Source organism: Lepidochelys kempii, chromosome 9, assembly GCF_965140265.1.
Source record: "Lepidochelys kempii isolate rLepKem1 chromosome 9, rLepKem1.hap2, whole genome shotgun sequence".
In the NCBI taxonomy this organism is placed as follows: domain Eukaryota; kingdom Metazoa; phylum Chordata; order Testudines; family Cheloniidae; genus Lepidochelys; species Lepidochelys kempii.
In genome coordinates this window covers 36,021,437-36,043,142 of record NC_133264.1, presented here as the reverse complement: position 1 = coordinate 36,043,142, position 21,706 = coordinate 36,021,437, and positions in this window count along the sequence as shown.

Genomic DNA, 21,706 nt, shown 5'->3' with positions numbered 1-21,706 from the left:
CCATAGCTGTGCCACTGATTTGAAGGTATACATTGTCCCCAAATGTGAAATAGTTTGGGTGAGGACAAAGTCACAAAGTTCAGCCACCAGGTTTACCGTGACATTATCGGGGATACTTTTTCTGACATTTGTAGTCCATCTTGGTGTGGAATGTTGTTGTACAGGGCTTCTACATCCCCATCTATCCCCCAGATATGAATTGCACAAACTGGGTTATATTATAAACAAGAAATAAGTTTATTAACTACAAAAGGTAAATTGTATGTGATTATAAGGGATAGCAAACAGAACAAAGCAGATTACTGAGCAAATAAAACAAACACGCAAACTAAGCTTAATACACTAAAGAAACAGGTTACACATAGTAATTTCTTAGCCAAAATGTTGTTTTAGGCAGGTGTAGAGTTTCTGCAGCTCAGAGTTCCAGTTAAGTCTCTTCACATTACAGGCTAGGCTCCTGTTCTCAGCCTGGATTCAGCCCTTGCCTTCCCCTAGCTTAGTTCCTTAGTTTCTTCAGAAGCTTTCAGCAGTCTTCCTTCTTGTGTGGGGAGGCAATGGAGAGCCAAGATTGCCTTGCTTCCCTGGCTTACAAAGAGTTTACATAAGGCGGGAAGTCTTTGTTCCAGTGGAAAAGTACCAGCAATGTCCAAGGTGGTATTTTGTACCAGGTGACATTATCACATGACCTTGCAGTGTGAGGGCAACCATGAGACAAGGTTTATTTGCAAGATCAACAGGAAGGAACTCCTGGGAAGATAGGGGATCCACATCTTGAAAGACTCGTTGTCTTTTCCTAATGGCCAGTGATGAAAGTAAGGTGGTACAGGCTGGGACGGTGTACTGGTAAAAGGTAGCCGCCAGTACCAGCCTGTACCCATGACTTTAAATCTACGGTGTGTGGGGGGACAAAAGTAGCAGCTGCCCCTGGGCCACGATTTAAAAGGGCCCAGGGCTCCGGCTGCTGCTGCTGCTACCATGGCAGTGCCAGCTGGAGCCCTGGGCCCTTTTAAATTGCCACTGGAGCCGCAGGCGATGCAGGCCAGGGAGCTCAGATGGACTGGCTGGGGAATGCTGACCCTTCTGTCCCAGGCCCTGCCCCTTCTGGGGGGGCGAGAGCGGACCCGTACTGGTAAGAACTCCATTTTACTTTCATCCTGGCTAATGGAGCCTTAAGGCTGATTGCTTACCGTCTCGTGGGCGATTCCCAAGCACATACCCATACAGTTGTAACTGTTACATAGACAATATTCCTAACTTTAGATACAGAAATAATACATGCATACAGATTATGAAGAATATGGGGTATAACATCACAGACACTTCCAGACAGAAGCAGCAACATCTTCCTTCAGATTTGATAAAGACGTTGCTGCAGACATTGTTTAGCAGAGTTTAGTATTAAGGCTGTCTTCCAGTGGGCAGTGGAATAATCCACTGTGATTTCAATCAGCTTTCACCAAAGAGATGCTGGGTACTAGGAACATGCACTGGATTCTGGAGTTTAACTAGCTCTCTGTGTACTGATGCTGCACCATTAGCTTAGTTTAACAAGCCATTATAATTATGGAAAGTGCAAATTCTCTATTAAAGGTCAGAGAGGAATCACTGCAGCTTTGGGTAGGATTATAATGGGACATTTAATTAAATGGGTCACTCTAAAGCTCTTTTCCCTTTTCACCAAATTTATTTGTGAGGTTAAATTAACATTTTGAAAGATGTACTGAAGCTCAGGGTTGATTCTGTTTGGCTTTATGTTGAAGATTTTTTTTAGACTTAATGCTTTAATTAGCAACTCCTGCAAGTAAAACTAAGTATTAAAAATAGAGAAATAGTAATATAGCGAATTATATCTATATAGCATGGCCCAAATTGTCAAACTTTGGTGTCTATGGTTGGGCACTTAAATAAATGGCCCAATTTTAAAAGGTGTGGAGTATCCACAGCTCCTGATAAAGCCATTAAGTTGCATAACTATAGATTTAGTCCTTAATTTTAGGCTTTCAAATTTTAACTTTCAAAGTTAAGAATTGGTATTCTGGAAAAACCTTGATTGTTGGAATCCTGATTTTCTTACATTCAGAAGTGGAATTCTGAAATTAGAATTCCCAGTTTCTGAAATTCTACGTTTTGGCTAAGCCTCCAACCATCTGGATAATTAAGGTGTACCTGTGCATATATGAGAACTTAGATTATGATTAGTAAAAGCCTTGCCCACATTGTGGCTTAAACTAAGTTACAAAACCATGCTTAAAACTCTCTCAACAGGGGAAATAATAATTTGTCTCTTAAATGAAGCACAAGGAGGAATGGCCACCCCTGAAAGATCCAGAACATGGTCACCAACCATTGAGACCCTTCCCGCAAGGAGACCTGACAATGTGCTAAGAGCAGGAAGTGGCAAGGGCAGATGAATGACTGAACCACTGGCATCTCTAAGTTTGCCTAAAGCAAATCAAAATGAAAATAATAGGCTCAGGTCCAGTTTTAGGTTTGTGTAAAAGTTCCTTTTCTTCTTCTTCTTCTTCTTCTCCTCTTTCTCCTTCTCCAGAATGAGATGGATATTTGAATGCAGTTTGCTATGACCCTGATCCAGGGAAGAATCTCCATTCAGGAAATCACTTAAAACACACAGTTAAGCACTTTCCTGAATCAGGGCCTATATTTTCATTTTAATAGTGCTTTCATGCAGGCATATGTTGTGAAAAATAAAAATCTGAAGAATGTAGTTTGTTTCTAACCTGCTGGAATTTTGCAGCAGTATTCTGTTAAGAAGGATTTCATAACTCTTTATTCTTTAAAAAGGAAACTGCATAGACCATTAGATTATGAACCTTTTACTCCCATTGGAAATGGGACTAACTGCTGTCAGGGGACTGCTCACCCATGAGCGAGAGGGATTATCCATCCGGCCTTCTATTGTTAAAATAAAACACTCTCTGCTACATTTCTTGTCTGGTGCACTATGTGTTCTACTGAATGGTAAAAAAAAAAAGGTATTTTATATAATTCCTGCAATCTACCTTATTTCAAAACTAACTAGGCATTTGTGTGCTAGGGGGAAAAAAAAGCAAAGTGCACAAATTGATTAAAAAATAAATGCACTATGTACACAATGTTTTAACTGACATCTGAAGGTATTTTCTTTATTAGGGTAATTGAATGATCTTCTGGCTGTGTAGTCCCTCAGCAGCAAGCCTTTAAGTAATCTAATAGTGTAAAATAATATAGCTTTCCCGAATAAGTTTGGCATTCTGCCATACTCAATCTGCCAGTCAGTTGTTCAGTATGCAGTACGTGAAGCCCTCGAATGTGATCAGATGAATCCTCTTCTTTTGTCTTAAATTCACCTTTCTGTTCACCATTTATAAGTGCAAATCAAGGAATTGAGCCAAATTCTGCTCTTAGTTACACCTGTGCAATCCCACTCAAGTCAGAACAGAAGAGCAGAAATTGGCCCGGTTTGTTCAGTCCTGCTTTGATAAACATGCAATACAATCAAGCAAGATAGTAGCTTCTTGTCTAAATTGAGTATAGTGTATATTACTACTAATATATAGTAAGTGCCAGCAGTGTGCAAAGTGCTGCAGAGATGCAGAAGGGTACAATCCCTTCTCTACATACAAACTTGCATTGGTTGAAAGAAAGAGGTGTAGTTACACTGGTGCAAATCTGTGGGCACATTCTTATTTCAGTTTGACAGTGATTTATTGCAGTGTGGTTTAAATCTGTTCCTAATTAACTTAAACTAAACCCAAATAAGGCTGGTTTAAACCAAAAGTGTCCACACATCCAATTTAACTAAATCAATTTATAAATCACATCTTCAGTGAAACCCATGCAACATGGAATGTAAACAAGCCCCAAGAAAGAATGAGGATTAGATTCTGCTGTCACCTGTAATATAGTCACTCCACTTTGGTGGAATTATTGCAGATTGACATCAGTATATGACGGAAAAATTTGGTCCAGAAAGTACAATCGAGATATAGTTGTATATATACAGTAAAGCACTGTGGACTTGTGGGTAAAACTTTCACTCTTGATGGAGTATTATTAATTTATAAATTTATGTTCAGTATTTGATGGATCATTAAAAGGCCTCATGGACAAAAAGTTTCCTGAAGGAGGGGTCCAGGGAGAGAGGAATTTCATAGAAACCAAGAGCCATGTGAAGTATCATACTGTCATCTCTTTACCAGGCGACCAGCTCGGCTAAGCAGTGAAATCCTTGCTGATCTTAAATACAAAAAAGAAGCTTACAAGAAGTGGAAGATTGGACAAATGACCAGGGAAGAGTAGAAAAATATTGTTCAGGCATGCAGGAGTGAAATCAGGAAAGCCAAATCACACTTGGAGTTGCAGCTAGCAAGAGATGTTAAGAGTAACAAGAAGGGTTTCTTCAGGTATGTTAGCAACAAGAAGAAAGTCAAGGAAAGCGTGGGCCCCTTACTGAATGAGGGAGGCAACCTAGTGACAGAGGATGTGGAAAAAGCTAATGTATTCAATGCTTTTTTTGCCTCTGTCTTCACGAACAAGGTCAGCTCCCAGACTACTGTACTGGGCAGCACAGCATGGGGAGGAGGTGACCAGCCTTCTGTGGAGAAAGAAGTGGTTTGGGACTATTTAGAAAAGCTGGACGAGCATAAGTCCGAGAGTGCTAAAGGAGTTGGCAGATGTGAGCCATTGGCCATTATCTTTGAAAACTCATGGCGATCGGGGGAGGTCCCGGATGACTAGAAAAAGATGAATGTAGTGCCCATCTTTAAAAAAGGGAAGGAGGAGGATTTGGGGAACTACAGGCTAGTCAGCCTCACCTCAGTCCCTGGAAAAATCATGCAGCAGGTCCTCAAGGAATCAATTCTGAAGCACTTAGAGGAGAGGAAAGTGATCAGGAATAGTCAGCATGGATTTACCAAGGGCAAGTCATGTCTGACTAATCTAATTGCCTTCTATGACGAGGTAACTGGCTCTGTGGATGAGGGGAGAGCAGTAGACATCTTATTCCTTGACTTTAGCAAAGCTTTTGACATGGTCTCCCACAGTATTCTTGCCAGCAAGTTAAAGAAGTATGGGCTGGATGAATGGACTATAAGGTGGATAGAAAGCAGGCTAGATTGTTGGGCTCAATGGGTAGTGATCAATGACCCCATGTCTAGTTGGCAGCCGGTATCAAGCAGAGTGCCCCAACGGTCAGTCCTGCGGCTGGTTTTATTCAATATCTTCATTAATGATCTGGAGGATGTTGTGGATTGCACCCTCAGCAAGTTTGCAGATGACACTAAACTGGGAGGAGAGGTAGATACCCTGGAGGGTAGGGATAGGATACAGAGGATTACAAATTAGAGGATTGGGCCAAAAGAAATCTGATGAGGTTCAACAAGGACAAGTGCAGAGTCCTGCACTTAGGACGGAAGAATCCCATGCACCGCTACAGACTAGGGACCGAATGGCTCGGCAGCAGTTCTGCAGAAAAGGACCTAGGGGTTACAGTGGAAGAGAAGCTAGATATGAGTCAACAGTGTGCCGTTGTTCCCAACAAGGCCAATGGCATTTTGGGATGTATAAGTGGGGGCATTGCCAGCAGATTGAGGGGTATGATCATTCCCCTCTAATCGACATTGGTGAGGCCTCATCTGGAGTACTGTGTCCAGTTTTGGGCCCCACACTACAAGAAGGATGTGGAAAAATTGGAAAACGTCCAGCGGAGGGCAACAAAAATGATTAGGGGATTGGAACACATGACTTATGAGGAGAGGCTGAGGGAACTGGGATTGTTTAGTCTGCGGAAGAGAAGAATGAGGGGGGATTTGATAGCTGCTTTCAACTACCTGAAAGGAGGTTCCAAAGAGGATGGATTTAGACTGTTCTCAGTGGTAGCAGATGACAGAATGAGGAGTAATGGTCTCAAGTTGCAGTGGGAGAGGTTTAGGTTGGATATTAGGAAAAACTTTTTCACTAAGAGGGTGGTGAAGCACTGGAATGTGTTACCTAGGGAGGTGGTGGAATCTCCTTCCTTTGAAGTTTTTAAGGTCAGGCTTGACAAAGCCCTGGCTGGGATGATTTAGTTGGGGATTGGTCCTGCTTTGAGCAGGGGGTTGGACTAGATGACCTCCTGAGGTCCCTTCCAACCCTAATATTCTATGATACCACTCTAGGAAGAGGAGAGAAGATCCTGTCTCCTAGCTCAAATGGAGAGAAAAGAAGCACAGGGTTCCAGTCAGGCATGGCATAGTCCCTTGACCCAGATAGAGATGGATGAAGACAATGCACATACAAGATCCTGTATATCCCTTCTGCTTGGCCCTGGGAGCAAACAAAGTGGAGTACCTCACTCTTTATCTGCAATCCTGCACTCCTTGGACCAAGGTGTAGAACAAGGAAGAACCCCCAACTTGATAAATACCATTTCCTTGGTCCAATTGGGTCAGAAAGATGAGGACATTCCCATCCTGCCCCACCCACCCCCACACCCGTTGTTAATTTTCACTCTCTTGACTCAAAGGTGGAGGAGGGGAATGGGTAAGAGAACCCCCGATGGTCCAGAAACCCCATTCTACTGCTTTAAGTGTCTCAAATCACTATGAGCCCCATTGTGGTACCCTTATGAGCATCAGTGGGACTAGCCAGAAGAGGAATTGCTCACCATTGTTTAAAGTTTCCTGTTATATTCAGCCTTGTATGTGAAAGTACATTACCTACCTGTAGCAGGGTGAACGCCCGATCAGGCCCAGAGGGGTTTAAGATAGCCCTGGGAGAAGGCTGGGGCAGGGGAAGAGCTGGGCTGATTGGCAGAGCAGCCGCAGCTGAGAGCCGCGCCCCAAACAGACCCAGTGGGCCTTATAAAAGCCAGGGAAGCCAAGAGCAGAAGAGCACTCTTGCTTCTGAGAGGGAGGGACCTAAGCACAGTACCTAGATTGGAGCAGGGCTGGAGATCTCCATCCAGGAAAGCCCTAGGCTGGGGCCTAGCATTAGGTCCAACAGGTACTGGGGTTGCAGGGGACAGCCCAAGGTTAGACAGAGGCAGCAGGTCCCAACCGAACCTTGCCTGTGATGAGTGGCTCATACTGCAGTCTGCCCCAGGGCGTGAAGGGGGGCTAGCTGGTGACTGGCAAGAGCCTATGACTGAGGCAAGGTAGGGATAGTGGGTTGGGGGTTCCCCTGGGAGGGGGAGACCCAGAACTGTGGGGTACTGCCAGGGGGCTGCGCCCAGTGAAAGGGGCACTGGGGTCCTGGGACAGACACAGGAGCCAGCAGAAAGGTGAGATACCAGCCTGAAGAGGGCGCTCTGGAGGCTGGAATGCTAATTCCCTGAGATGACCAGCGGGAGGTGCTGCTGGTGAGTCTGCGCCCCATGACACTACACATAGCTGCATGAGGAAGTGATTCATTTTTACAAACAAAAATAAAATTAAAGAACAAGAACCTAAATCTATGAAAAATAAGATCTCCCCCTGCCCTCCCCCCAGACCCTGGATAATGAGGGACTCTTGTCTGATGGATTCTCATTATCGTACCTGAGGCAAAACTACATCTGTGACCCTCAGAACATGCTTTGCATAAGCCGAAGTAAAATACTACTTCAAAAGCACACAGTCTGAAGAGGCAGTTATTGTATATTACTGTCCAAGGACTTTTTCTTTTTCCAATTTCTGAGTGTGAAAAGGATTCGGATCACATCCAACTACTTATATATTGGATTCCTTGCCGAGTTGGCTTCTGGTGTATTAGATATTTTGCAAACAGCTATTGCTTAGGATCATCTTTGCCCCCTGCACTATTTGTTAATTAAAAATAGTTAAATTCCAAACACTAAGAAACCTGACCTTCCTATTTTCAGTTTCTAAATTCCTGTTTTTAATAAAATTTATTGAAAACTAAACATTGAAGTGATTGAAAACATTCAGCTTCTGATTCAATTTAAACACATTGGGCCAAGTTAATCTCTCCTGTAACTCTCTTGGAATCACTGGAATTACACAAAGGACATTAAATTACACAAAGAGCATTAAAAATACAAGTCCTGCCCTAAATTGCTGGCAGACAACAAAGACCAGCAGAAAGGGTGTTACTTTTTTCATTATTGCTTATAGGGTATTATCAGACAATTATTGTTTGATGTACTGGAGAAAAAAGGTAAGTTTTAAGGAGGGATTTGGAGGAGGAAGGAGAGGCTGGGTGAAATGCAGGTTCAGGGAGGGTATTCTAGTAATAGGGGAGAGAATGGCATGAGGTGGAGGAAAGGTTGAATTGGCACAACAGAATCTGAATGGAGAGTAGGGGGTGGACTGGTGAGTGGCAAGATGTAGATGGGGAAGAACTGCTCAGAGCATTGAATGTGAGGATAAGGAGTTTGAAATGGATACAGAAGGAGATGTGGAGCTAGGGAAAGTTGAAAAAGGATTGTAATGGTATGTGGGAAGATGGCTGGAACAACGGGAAAGGGGAGATGAGTTTGATGGCAGCATTTGATACAGAAAAAGAGACTCAGATGTTGAGAATTTGGTCCATGATTTAGACTATTAATTCTAGTCTGCTTCCTGTCTAGTTCTTAACACTAAGAAAACCTTGCATACATTTGCAGTGACAATAGCAAATCTTTGTTCCTCCCATTTAACTTGCAGAATTTCAACATTTCTGACCGTTAACTCTTGTTACAACACCAGCATCATTAGATTGCTTATCAGGCACTGATTGGTACAGTTGAAATGTTAGCTTTTGACAGCTCACAATAAGTCATCATTGGTCTTCATATATCTAACATTTTTGGATGCTTTAGTGATCCTCAGGGATTTATCTTGAATCCCATTTTGTTTTACTTTTCCTGCTCTTACTGTGTGGTATCATTCAGGCCCAAGGTCTCAGTGCCAATAAAGTATGATGATGATACATAGTTTTTCTTCTCTGTCTAGACTTCACAAAAGTGCTCTCAGTGCTATATGATTGTTTGTGTGACACCAGCGCTTTGAAGTCTTTACATTTCCTGAAGTTAAATGTCAGGCAGTTTGAATTATTATCTATTGGTCCCCTGCAGCATCCAACTGATTTGTCATCTTTGACAATAAGTCTAAAAGTAGAGTGCTCAAAACCTTTGGGTTGCATTTGAATTGTCTTGCTGAAAGATTCAACAGTGTCCTCTTCAGTCTTTACTTGGATTCAGTTTTATTGAGTGAAGCCTGCGAGGCATCCAATTTACTCAAAAGGGTAACTTCTAGCCTTTCCATTGCCCTAGACAGAATGGTCAATGGACAATTAGCTTCCACCTCCAAAGCAGCAGATTCCACTGCTTTATTTCTAAGAACAAAACTATGGTGACTCTACAGTCCCACTGGCTTAAAATGCAGAAATAACTGGGTCTGGGGGCAGAGGCTTCACTATCTATAGTGATCAGACATCAGGTCACACATGCTTTCATTGCCCCTTATCTTGTTGACTCAGTTTCCCCCTCCTCAGGTATTTGGATGCTCAGGCACATTAGTGATTGTAGCATCTTGACCCTCAGGCCAAAGCAAAAGAGTCCTCCCCTTCCAGGATCAAAGCCCAGTTAAAATTCCAAACAAAATGAAAAACCCACAGTCTTCTCATCAGTCTCTTCACTGGGTCAGAGCCCCCCCACAAGGGCCTAACCTGCCGTCGCTCATCTCTGGCCTGTAACAACACTTCTGGACTACAGTTTCCTCTCCTAGTCCTTCCTTTGTTGCCATGGGCTTCCACATCACTTCCTGGTGGCACTGTAGTGGAGCCTGGGGCCTCCATCTACTCCAAGGTCTAACCCTCAAACTCCAAACCCAGCATTACTCTTTCCAGTGCAGCTTCTTAGTGTCTTTTTCTAGGCCATCTATCCAGTCTCTTTCCTGTAGTCCTCTGCCAAACTGCTGCTGTTCCCCAAGTCTCTCCAGGCCTCTCTTTGGCCACTGGGGTGAACACACTTGTCCCAATTCATGTCCCAATTCATGTCTCTCTCTTACCAAAAGACTGCCTTTTGGATTTCCCAGCGTGCCTCTCAGTCATGTGATGTGCATGTGTGTATATGGCTGGGGGTGGGGAGAATGGGGATCCAGGTTAAGTTCCAAGCTGGGAATTGGGCCTTGGAGGGTTCAGCTCACCCTGTTACAGAATCTCTGAGGACTCAGTGTGGGGAGTTGACTTGGAAAAGGCAGAAAAGATTTTCTATTGCTGCTGCTCACTTGTCCTCTTCCAATAATACAGGGAATAAGTGACAAGAAAATGGTAAGAGTAGGGCCAGCTAGGAAGAGCACAGTAGCAGCACAGCTCATGGGTAGCCCAGTGTTGAGCAGAATCTGTTGGATCCATTATACCCCCAACTCTTACATGGTCTATATTTAACACACGGCACTTAAATACTAACAGAATGGAATAACAATTATGCAATTAGAGTAATTCTGTATTGCTGTAAATTCTAACTAGTGTAACTCTGCCACTCCCCTGTTATTCATGAGTGGATCTGCTCTCACACTCAAAACTTTAATTTTCCTCTTTCAGACACTCTCAGCACCAACCCTACCAACTCCAGTTTATCCAACATGCAGTGGCCAGGTCTCCCACCTGCACCTGAAAGCACCAGCTATGTCCTGAGAATCTTGACTAGCTTCTTGTTCATTGTAGGATAAAGCACTAAATATACATCCTAACCTTCAAAATCTTTCATGGTTATAATCCCCACTTCCCTAAACGTCCTTCTATTCTCTGCCCGTTGCATGTACTACTGGAAGGCTACACCTTTCTGCTGCTCTCCCCCTGCGCCCCACCTTCCTTGTAAAGAGCTGATGTAAAGAGCTACCCAAAAGAAGCCATTTGCAGCCCACAACAAGTAATTTTATTGATCAAAACCCAGGAGCTATGCTACATATTCTTAAACACCACTTACGGGCACCTTATCTATTTACATATATATGAACATAGAGCATTCTCATATCATTCTTGTTTCTCCACAGCAAGCACAGTTCCTTCTCCAACTATTTTCCTTCCTACATAGAAAAGCTGTCTTGCACCTAACTAAACTACTCTTCCAATTCCAACTCAGGATCCATCTTTCCCCTGCCCCGTGACTCCTAAAATTATCTGTAACAAAACAATCACATCTTATATTATTATTCCTGTGCTTGCCTCTTTCTCTTCAACTTGGCCTTTCTATCCGTCTTACCTGCAATTGACCTATAAGGGCTAAGTATTTTTCTTATGTTATTGTTATGACACAAACATACAGTATCTTCTAACCTACACATGATTCTTGTAATTATGTGTATGGATTGTGGTCAGCTGGGAAGAAGCTTTTGATATTTCTCAGTGAAAGCAGTTCTTCAAAAGTAAATAGAATTGTAGTATGTTTCTCATAGATGTACAATTATTTTACTTAACACTGTTTGCTTTTGAAAGCACACAAATGATAAATGTAAAATTTCATTATAATAAATATATTTGTATTATGCTTATATTCTCAGGGTGAAGTATTTTCTATGCTTCTGGTAGAGTAATAATTTCATTTTTAGCCATTATGTGCTCCCCAACTAAGGCCCACTGTCAAAATTATGGTACAGACTTCTGTCCAAGAAGGAATGGCTGTGGCTCCCATCCCAGTTCATCATGGCCTCTCCTTAACGAATGTCCAAAGCACTCTGACTACCATGAACTGAGTGCACTGCATACATAATACTTACACAATTTCTGCTTGGTTTAAGAGAGAGAGAGACCAGAAGTGGGTCCTCTTGCATGTGAGTACAGAACTGTATCATTGCACCACCTGTACAGCCTCTCTTCCTTTTATCTATTTGTTACTGTTTTATATTTTCTAATTTAAAATCTGTAACTCCCTGATTTTCCCAGTTCAACAAAAGACAGTGTCGCTGCTAATCTCTTCCTCATCCCGGAACAGCACTCAGAGTACATGAAAATGTATAATCCCTGTAACCATACTACCTTAAACTGTGATCTTGTCAAAATTCATAAGAGCAACTGGATTTGTATTTGAATGGCAGGTCTCTACAAGAAACCCAAGTGAGGCTAGAAGTTATGTTGGTAAATCAGTAGGTGGCACTCTACTTTCAGAGGGACAAATTCTGCTCTGATGCACACTCCTCGCTCCAATTGAACTCCAATTGAACTCAACAGGTGAAATTCAACCCTGCTGTAAGAGGCTACAATTTGGCCAAATAAGATCACATAGTATGTAAAGAGGGCAGAAAGTGGCCCAATGGCAATGCTAAATCAGTATCCTAGCTTTGTGTAGGGAATCACTCTAGGGGGAAGTGCTGTCTTTTGCATGAGATGTAAAACTAACATCCTTGAATGTTTGTGCCATCAAAGATCCCATAAGACTATTAGCAAGAAAAGGGCTGTTAATCCAGGAGTCCTGTCTGAATTCTAATTTGGACAGTTCTTCCTCTATAAATTCCTTCTGTAATTCCAAGTGGCTATGTTACTATTCTTGAGATCATTAACTACTAAGCTGTTAATTTATGTTTTCCCCAGAAATGGCTAAGTGATTTCTAGACACTACATATAGTTTGTACAATCTGTTAGGTTAAAGTTTGTAAAGCACTTTGCGATCCAGTTGGATGAAAGCTGCTATGAAAATGTAAAATTATTATTAATATTCACTGAGTGGGTCAAAATACGTATTTAGAAAGAGCTACTAAAATAAAATCTGTGTAACAGTAATATTCAATATTATAGATTTAAACAGATTTTTCACCTATCACTACAGCTATGGGAGGCTGTTCATGTTGCACTCTCCATTGGTACCCAGCTCAAGCCAGAGAAGCTAATGATCCAAACAGTGGACCGAATTCAGTGATATGTGCTGGTCACATGCCACCTGAGGCATGTTGCGCATATGCTAAGATGACTACTACAGCTACAGATAGAACACAATGTCTCCTCTGGTGTAATCATGTATTTAATCAAGTCCTCTGGAGGCATTAAAAAAGGGCTTAAGTCAAAGCAGGTGCTAAGATAAAAAGTTCTCTCAAAAATGAGGTTTTCAAATTCTACTTGCAACATCTCACATTTCACACAGCTCTGATCTAATGGACCATATTTAGAGTTTATTTTTGCATCCCAGATATCATCCCCAATCCTCTTTCTGCTCAAGAGTGCTTGGCAAAACTTCGGGGATGGGGGCGGACAAAGATAGCTTTAAATCCCCACTTCCCTCAGCCAATTCTTGGATCGTGCCTCACTGGATCATCAAAGAAGAGCAACCTGCACTGACGGCCAATGGCCACACGGGGCTGCTACAGCAGCCAGGGATCTGCAAGACAAACGTCAGTCATGGACATGCCTTTTTTTCTTGGCCACATTGGATAAAAGCCAGGAGCCGCATAGGAGCTGCAATGGCAGCTCTCCACCTTCCACAGATCTTCTCTTCACTACATTGGGATGATTCTCCCATGGCCGTGTGGCACAAAGCTGCCCTTATACTGGAGAGAATCAAGCCCAACATATGTCGCTCTGACTCTGTGTGGTAGCAAGACATCTAAAGAAAACATATCAGTTATTTTTAAATACCCAATAGCATTAACTCCTTTTAGGGACAAAAAACTCTCTTAAAATACAAAAAAATCAATGGCAGTTTTGAAACTCAAAAAGCAGATTCATTAAAGAAGATGTGATACCCAAGATGAGTTCTCATGCAAGATTTCAGTCTGGAATATTTTAGGGCAAAATGATAAATCTATGAAAATAGAAATTTAAAATGGAAGCTCTGGCTACTAGAGTCGTGTTAAGAAGGCTTCCTCCATAATAACTATTAATTTCTGAGCCAGTAGTCATGTATCAAAGCAATTAATATTTATAATCATTACTCAGTGGATTTCATAGATACAATGGAATTACATTTCATATTTTAAAGATGCATGTCTTTGGGTCAAATTTATGTCAGGTGTAATAAAGGACATCTGGAAATCAGTGTTAACCCTAGGATGTATTTGGCCCATAAGGTTAACAGTCTGATTAAATAATATCCTTCGCAAGTGCCTGCTTGCTATTTATTCACACACCCCTCATTTTTAGAACATCCTGAGGATGGCTGTGCACATGAGGTTAGGTTAATATGGACTACATCAACTTTTTTTTTTTTTTAAATACTCTACCTCTTTTCATTCAAGGGTCTTAGAACATGTTACAAAGATTCATGCACAAAGTATCACAATGCTCCCGGGAGGTATGAATTAGAGACTTAAAAACAAAGTGGTTAGCATCGTTGAAAAGGCTTCTGGAGTCTGTAGAATTGTAATTAATTCTAGGCTTGGGTATTTCATAGGCCCCCTATTCTGGACCCAATCTAAAGCCCACTGAAGTTTATGCAGCACAGCAGTTTGTTTAGTTCAGTAGGCTGGGATTTTCAAAGGACAACAGATGCTGAAAGCCCATTGAAATTGGTCACCTAACTCCCGTAGACCTCTTTGGAAGTACCACCCATGATGACTAATTTGTCTCCATTTTTATATATTTCCTAGGAAGCATCTATATTTTATATTAACTGGCTCTAGTGTCAAATTCTGTATGGCCAAGTAGTTCATTTTATCATCCATGTATCATTGTATTATGTGGTGCTATGATCAATTCATATGCTATTTCATACATATATTTAGCATACATTGATTATATAAGTTGTAGAATTATAGAAGTATAGGACTGATACATATTTAGGAGTGATGAGTGTGTGTTTGCTAGAAAGTAAAGCATGTCTGGAATGCAAAGCATACAGGCTGAGAACCGTAAGGCTGTTTGTTTAGCCATATTAGGCTATAGAATTAAGGATGCTTGACATGAGTGAGTGACTAGGAATAACCCTATGCCATCAAGATCACTGCATCTGGTCTGCCAATAGGTGAGATTACAGAAAAATGGATTGTAATAGACCAATGTATTATCCAAGACCACGAGATGCCCAATTGTAGCATCTTCGAGTGTTGTGTGTAGATGCTAATGAGACTAAGAGGAACTAAGAACAAACTATGAAAAATGGGGTACCCCAATATTAATGGGGTTTGAAAGTATAGATATGCATAAGGTGTTAGGTGTGGTCACAATTACAATATAAAAGTGGGTTCCATGGTTGGATAAAAGTGGGAAGACCCAAGGGATGACCCCATGGGAAACCGCAGCAGGAACCATCCCTCCAGCAGTGATTGTCTATTGGGAGGTCCATCAGACCCTAGAATATCTTTGAGAATGTCACTATGACTACAGTTATAATTATTGTATAGGTTTTTGTAGGATTTTTATATGCATGGGTAATCGTAACTTATTGCTTTAATAAAACTTGTAGTACAGATAAGACTTTGTACTTGTGATTGTGTCTGTGGTCACTATCCTTGGACTTCATGTGTTCATATAGTCTCCAAACTAAGATCAGTACCAGAGGTTATTTTCACTCTGAGCTTGAAACTGTAGCAATCAGATCTGAACCCATGGTGGTGTAATATGTCACTAAATTCACTTTAAGCAAAATAAAAGGCTGGCCATTGGGTCCTGTTGTTCCTTAGCTGGAAAGGAGCATTGCCTGGTAGGGCACACAGTGTTAGTCCTCTGGTGGTGAACAATGTTTGTAACCTACTAGCACTTGCTTCTGCTGACAACATATACACTAGCTGGCTGGAGACCAGATCACACCACCTTACCTGCTGACTACACGCCCATGGTGATATGTGGTGTAATCCTGTACCGATACAAGTCAATGGAGTTATGTCATTAACTTCAGCAGAAGCGCAATGAAACCCATGAGGCCCAGGCTAATGTATTCATCCTTTCTCCAATGGCTTTCAGGTGCTATGAACAGCTCCTTCTCTTCTGGTAGCATGGGAATAAGAGGCTCTGCTTTCCATCTTCCTCCTGTAAGTGCAGCAGGATTTTGCTTAGTGTTTCAGGACACAAATTTGGGTAGTACAGATTGTTAACCTTATCACTGAGTTCCCCAGAGCAGGATGTGTGTTTAGTCTGTCATTTTGTTTTCTGAGCTGAAGCTAATTTAGGGCATGCTCATTGATCTCTGTCTCTCCAGGTACTTCTAAAATGCTTATCAGCATGGTACCAGAGCTGCTGCTGCTATTGGCCTAAGATTCCGTCATAACTGGGACAATGCTAAATTTTGCTTGTGATTATAGATGACCATCCTAGAAAATATTTACAAACAGAAATATGTAATATATTCATAAATACAGTGCCATGCAGTGCAAAATGTGACAGCCATGCAGAACACACCACTGATATTTGCTGTCTCTCCCAGAATTTCCTTTTCCTACATGCAGGAAGTCAATGATGTCAACCTGCATGACAAGTGAGAAGGACTTAGTTGTCCTGTGATGATTATATAACTTTTGCAGGATTATCAAGTCCCCCAGACTTTTACAGTGACAACATTATAGTTTTGTTATGTATGTGCTATATCTTATTTATAGTGTCCATGTTTAGAGTTCTTCCAAATGCTTCTGGTTTGATGCACAATTATTTAATACCGGTTACTGATAATAACAAACAAATATGCTGATCTTGGTGAGAGGCAGAAAAAAATGTACAGTACAAAGATATACAAATTTAAACAAGGATTTTGTTTCTGTACCAAAGAGACCTAAGTTAGGGACCTTTGTCCTTGGATTTATTAGTTTTCAGCATCACTCCTGTTTTAATATTCTTTTAGACTCAAATTCAAATGCGCAGGAATTTGATAAACAAAATGTAAAATACTGTAAGCTACACCAGAGGATACCGTTGAGGCCAGACGAGCACATTCACATTTCATTTCTGCTTTTGTCCAGATTGTTGACTGGAATGTGAATGATTTTTTTTAAAACTTCTTTCAAGATAAAAACATGAGTGGATCTTAATTTTTAAACCAAAGGGGTTTATTATTAACGTAACTGGATTTGTCTAAAGAGCTGCTCCTTCAAATCTGCCTTCATAATCAGATGAGTCATTTGTTTACTTCATTCCTTTTTCAAACCTGCAAGGGGGTTTCCAAGCTGTCCCTTTTTCAGCAGATGGAATACTCCTATGATTCCATCCCCATAGCAACCACAGCTGCACCAGGCAACCAGAGCTCTGTTGATTTCTACACCACACGTGAGGTCACTGGAGCCTGCAAAATCTTCTTTATACCGACCGGTGTCCTCTTTGATTTAATACAGTTTAACATTTGATTTGACCCATATCCCAGAAAATATAACACACATCTTAAAAAATATGGCTGCATATTTAATCCTAGAAAGTGTAAGGATGAATGATTTTTTTAAAAGCAAATAAATGTATAGCCAATAATAATTAATATAGTAGTAATTATATTGAACTTTTCATTTACAAATCAATTTATAAACAGTATTTAAAGGAAGAAATTTTATTTCAGTCCTGTACAAAAGTAGTAGATGCATCACATTACCTTGTTTCAAATGAAATTAAATCAAAATCTGATGACCATTATGTAAATATACAGTACTGCTGTTCTGCTCAACTAAATTTATTTATATTTTTCTGCAGAAGATAGCTACTCTTAAACAGACTATGAACTAGAACACTAAAGATTATGTGTTTTTTGGGGGTTTGTTTGTTTAGGTCAGTTGTATTTTCCTTTTATAAACATAAAATTGCAGTCTGTGACACCTTTCTATGGCTTTATTTAACGTTGTTGTAACATGTCAGTTACCATTTATATTAAAAATGAACCATTATCCTCAAGTGAAATGTTCTCTTCTGGTCAGATAATTCCCGGATAGAGTGATTGTAAATATTCTATACCAATGACAGCATTTGTTAATGCATTACATCACCTTAACACCCTCTCTTTGTTATAAATTGTTACCAAATCCTCTTCAAGTGACAAATTGTAATATTTTTAAAAATCATGTGTAAGACATAGATTTTACAGAATGCAGATTGGGTGAAGCCCTGACCCCACTGAAGTCAATGACAAAACACCCATTAACTTCAGTGAGGCTTGGATTTTACCCATAATTCCGTGCGGAAGGAGCGCTTACATAGTAATGAAGCTGTGATAACTTTTTTCCCCTGTGTACTACAACTTTTAGTTCTAGACACCATTCCTGTATATGGAGTCCAGCAAAACTCAGTGCAGGCTGTCAGAGGAAGCATTATGTCCAATCCTATGTCCCTATGTAAAATACAGATGTGAAAAAAAAGGCGAGAATTCTGTGGGATTTGAAAATTTACAAAAAATTATCACCATATTTCTATTGGGCCTGGACAGATGTGTCAGTTCTTTGAATTGTGTAACACAAGGTATTCATGATAACACCAGATACTATTAAAAGGCATTCTAGATTGACAGTATTTCCCTAGGCATCATGCTGATTGTTTATGGCTAACTGTAGGGTCCATTGACTTTTGTATTGATAATTTTAGATATGCTAAGGTTAGTATTACACAAAATGATGTGTGTGCAGCAGATGTGCACATAGTTGCACTAAATTAAAGTATGATAGATTTAGATTTCACATCTGTTTCCAGCCTAACAGTGTCTGGAAGATTGTAAATGTGTGCACTATTTAAAAAAAAAAGAAAAAAAAAAGACCAGTGTTTAGATGATACAGGTTTCTAAAGTGTAGATGAAAATTGTTAAAGAGAAGCAATAATGGCACTTTGTGAATTCCAAAGAGATAACAACTGGAACTATGCTAGATTATGTCATTAAGTCTTCACAAGTCATTTTAATAAATACTTAAAAAGGAAATGATTTTATTAATAATCCTTGGACTCGCACATGCACAGGTCAGCAATTAGATACATACACTGTCAGGATTATAACACACACAGCATTTGCATATTAAACATTGCACGTGGGTCCTTTGATTTAGGTTTGTGTTTGGATGAGGCTTGGGAAAGTCTTGCAGTTGAATGAGTGAGGTTATTATTTGCATTATAGCAGTGTCTAGAGACTCCAGCCAACATCGGGGCCACACTGGGATAAGCACTGTGCAAACACAGAGTAAAAGACAATCCCTATCCCAAAGAACTTCCAGTCTAATCAGAAATAAACAGACAAACAATTGTCAACCCACATCTATATAGTACAGCACTGGCCACTGTCAGAAGACAGGAAACTGGGCTAGATGGGTCTTTGGTCTGACCCAGTATGGCCGTTCTTATGTTCTAACATATCAGAAATAGAGATTTTGTTATTTGCATGTCCCCCCCCCCCTTTTAAAATTTTCCTGAACCAAATCCTCCACATCCACCTGCTTCAGCAAACCCCAAGAGCCCTCCATTCACCCTGCTCACACCACAGAAACAGCTTTCTGGTGCATGTGTGTGTGCGGGGGGCGCACAGGTGGCAACCAAAAAACCTACCAATCCAGTCAGAAGTGTCTAAAGGCATGTTCACTGGCTGCTTCTCTTCCCCCAACCCCCTTGCAGGAATGGGTTGTGCCCACTGGAAGGGGACCTAGGATAATAGGCAATAGGTTAGCTAAGAGCTGAGTCAGCTGAACTTCGAACAAATTGAGTTGTACTTCAATAAGAAGCTTTATTAACTGAAGCACTTAACAGAATTCCCCAGGGCAGCAGTGCCTGGGGGTTCCCTGGCAGCACTATTCCAATTATCATTTATATAGTGGTATCACCTAGAAGCTGCAGTTAGGGACCAGGACCCCACCATGCTAGGCACTGTACAAACGCAGAACAAAATAAATGTTCTTTGTCACAAAGAGCTCCAGTGGAGTACTGATGCTCGGGCAGGGGTGAGCCCAGGCACCAGAGCTGTTACGGAAACACTGAGTCTCTGCCTGGATAGCTCTGGCCTCTTGCTGACAATACAGGGAGTTCTGGGCAAACCCCGACCCACAGTAGAGCTAAGTGAGGAATTCTCAGAGGGTTTGTTTTTTTAATTGCAGGAGGAAAGTAATCCAACTCATGGAGTTTGGGGGGATTTGTGAATATTTTCACAAATACCGGGGACCTGCATGAATACCCACGAAAAAACAAATATGACCTGGCAGCTTTATTCACGAATCACTGTGCATTACATTCAACCCACTATACCAAATGTAATGGCATGTGCCTCCCACATTTAAGATTCCTATTCACCTCTTCTTTCTGAAGCTTACTGCTTGAATTATTATAAAACAAGTCTCCCAGACAGTCCTTTGATGTGATTAGAGAGGAGATATGGACAGAGCTGAGTCTGAAAGAATGACCATAGACCATGCTATTTATTTAGTATTGTTACTTTAAGAGATTGTTTGGACACACTGTCAGAACTGATCCAGGAAAATCTATCTCAAGCATTTTAGGAATCGGCTAAGTGGTGATCAGCAAACATTAGAAAAAAAAAGCTTTCAAAGAAAGCAAGGTGTGTAACTACAAAATAAATGAATGAATGAACACATACCACCAATCTCAGGGCCTCTCCATACAGAGGTATTAGTACTCAGAATGATATAAAAATATCCCCTGTATAGACAGACACCCCTCCACTAACTTGGAAGGCCCCTATGAGACCTTTAAAGAAAAAAAGATGTCAATTATATTTGAACTTTTCATTGCTGTTTGTTATCCAAGGCCCTCATGACATTGCAGTCAGACCCGGAAAATGAAGATTTGAACACAGAAATTATATATGTATATAGATAGATATAGGAGGCAGTACAATCAGGTAAGTACAGTATGTTGGAATGAGTTCAATTAGAAATCAAAAAGAAGATAGACACTCCCTTGCAATTAATGTCACTTACTGAAGTACAGCCAGTAGATTGATGGCTCAGGAGATGTTAGAGCTTTTCACCTTTATTTTGCCAGTTCAAATCTACCTCAACTCACTATTGGCCAAAAGTTGTTGGATACAGATTCTACATTCCCAGCCCACTCACCCTTTGTACAAGATAGTGTGTGAAATGAGTAGACACAAAACAAAAAACAAACAAACAGAAAAACTCAGTGCAGGACTCCTTTAAACATTTTGTTTTGTCAAAATCAAGGTGTTTCCTGTGAACACGTCAATTCAATGAAATTTTAATATTTAATATTCTATTATACTGTCCAGAGATGTTGAAAACAAAATGTGTATCATCTTATAGAAATGAAATGTTTTTACCTTATCAAAACAAAATATTGAAATGGTCCTGAATTGAATATATATATATATATATATATATATATATATATATATTTTTTTTTTTGAAATTATGTGTCATGGAAAATTATGGCTCTTCGTTCTGATTCAAAATTCCAGTTTCTGACCAGCTCCACACAAAGGAGTTTGGAAGATTCATTCTTTTTCAGAGTGGGTAATTTCTCCACATCACTATACCACCATTAGCACTAATTGGGGTATCTTTGTTGGCAGTCTCTTCCGAGAGACCAAGAACTAACACTCTTAGAGAAAGTATACTGTTCTTTTATTTCTTAGCAGGTCTCTTAGCGTGTCAGGATTGAAGCTTGCATTGTTATTTCACAGGAAGTTACCTAGTCTGTGATTGAACAGAAGACTTTATAGGGCTGTCAGTTTGGCACCTTCCATCAGCACAAAAGAAAACAAAAACAGAGAACAGCATTGGATAGCTGAACACAGAGTGCTGTGTTAAGTGTGACATGACTAATAAAATACAGTTGTCAAAATGGCCAATTTTTGGACCAGTCAAAATCTAGCTAGATTTTGACTGATACTCCTGCAGCTCAGATCTGCCTTTAAGGCATTGGCCTGCCCCAGTAGGGGTTCTGGGAGGCACTGTACCCACAAGCA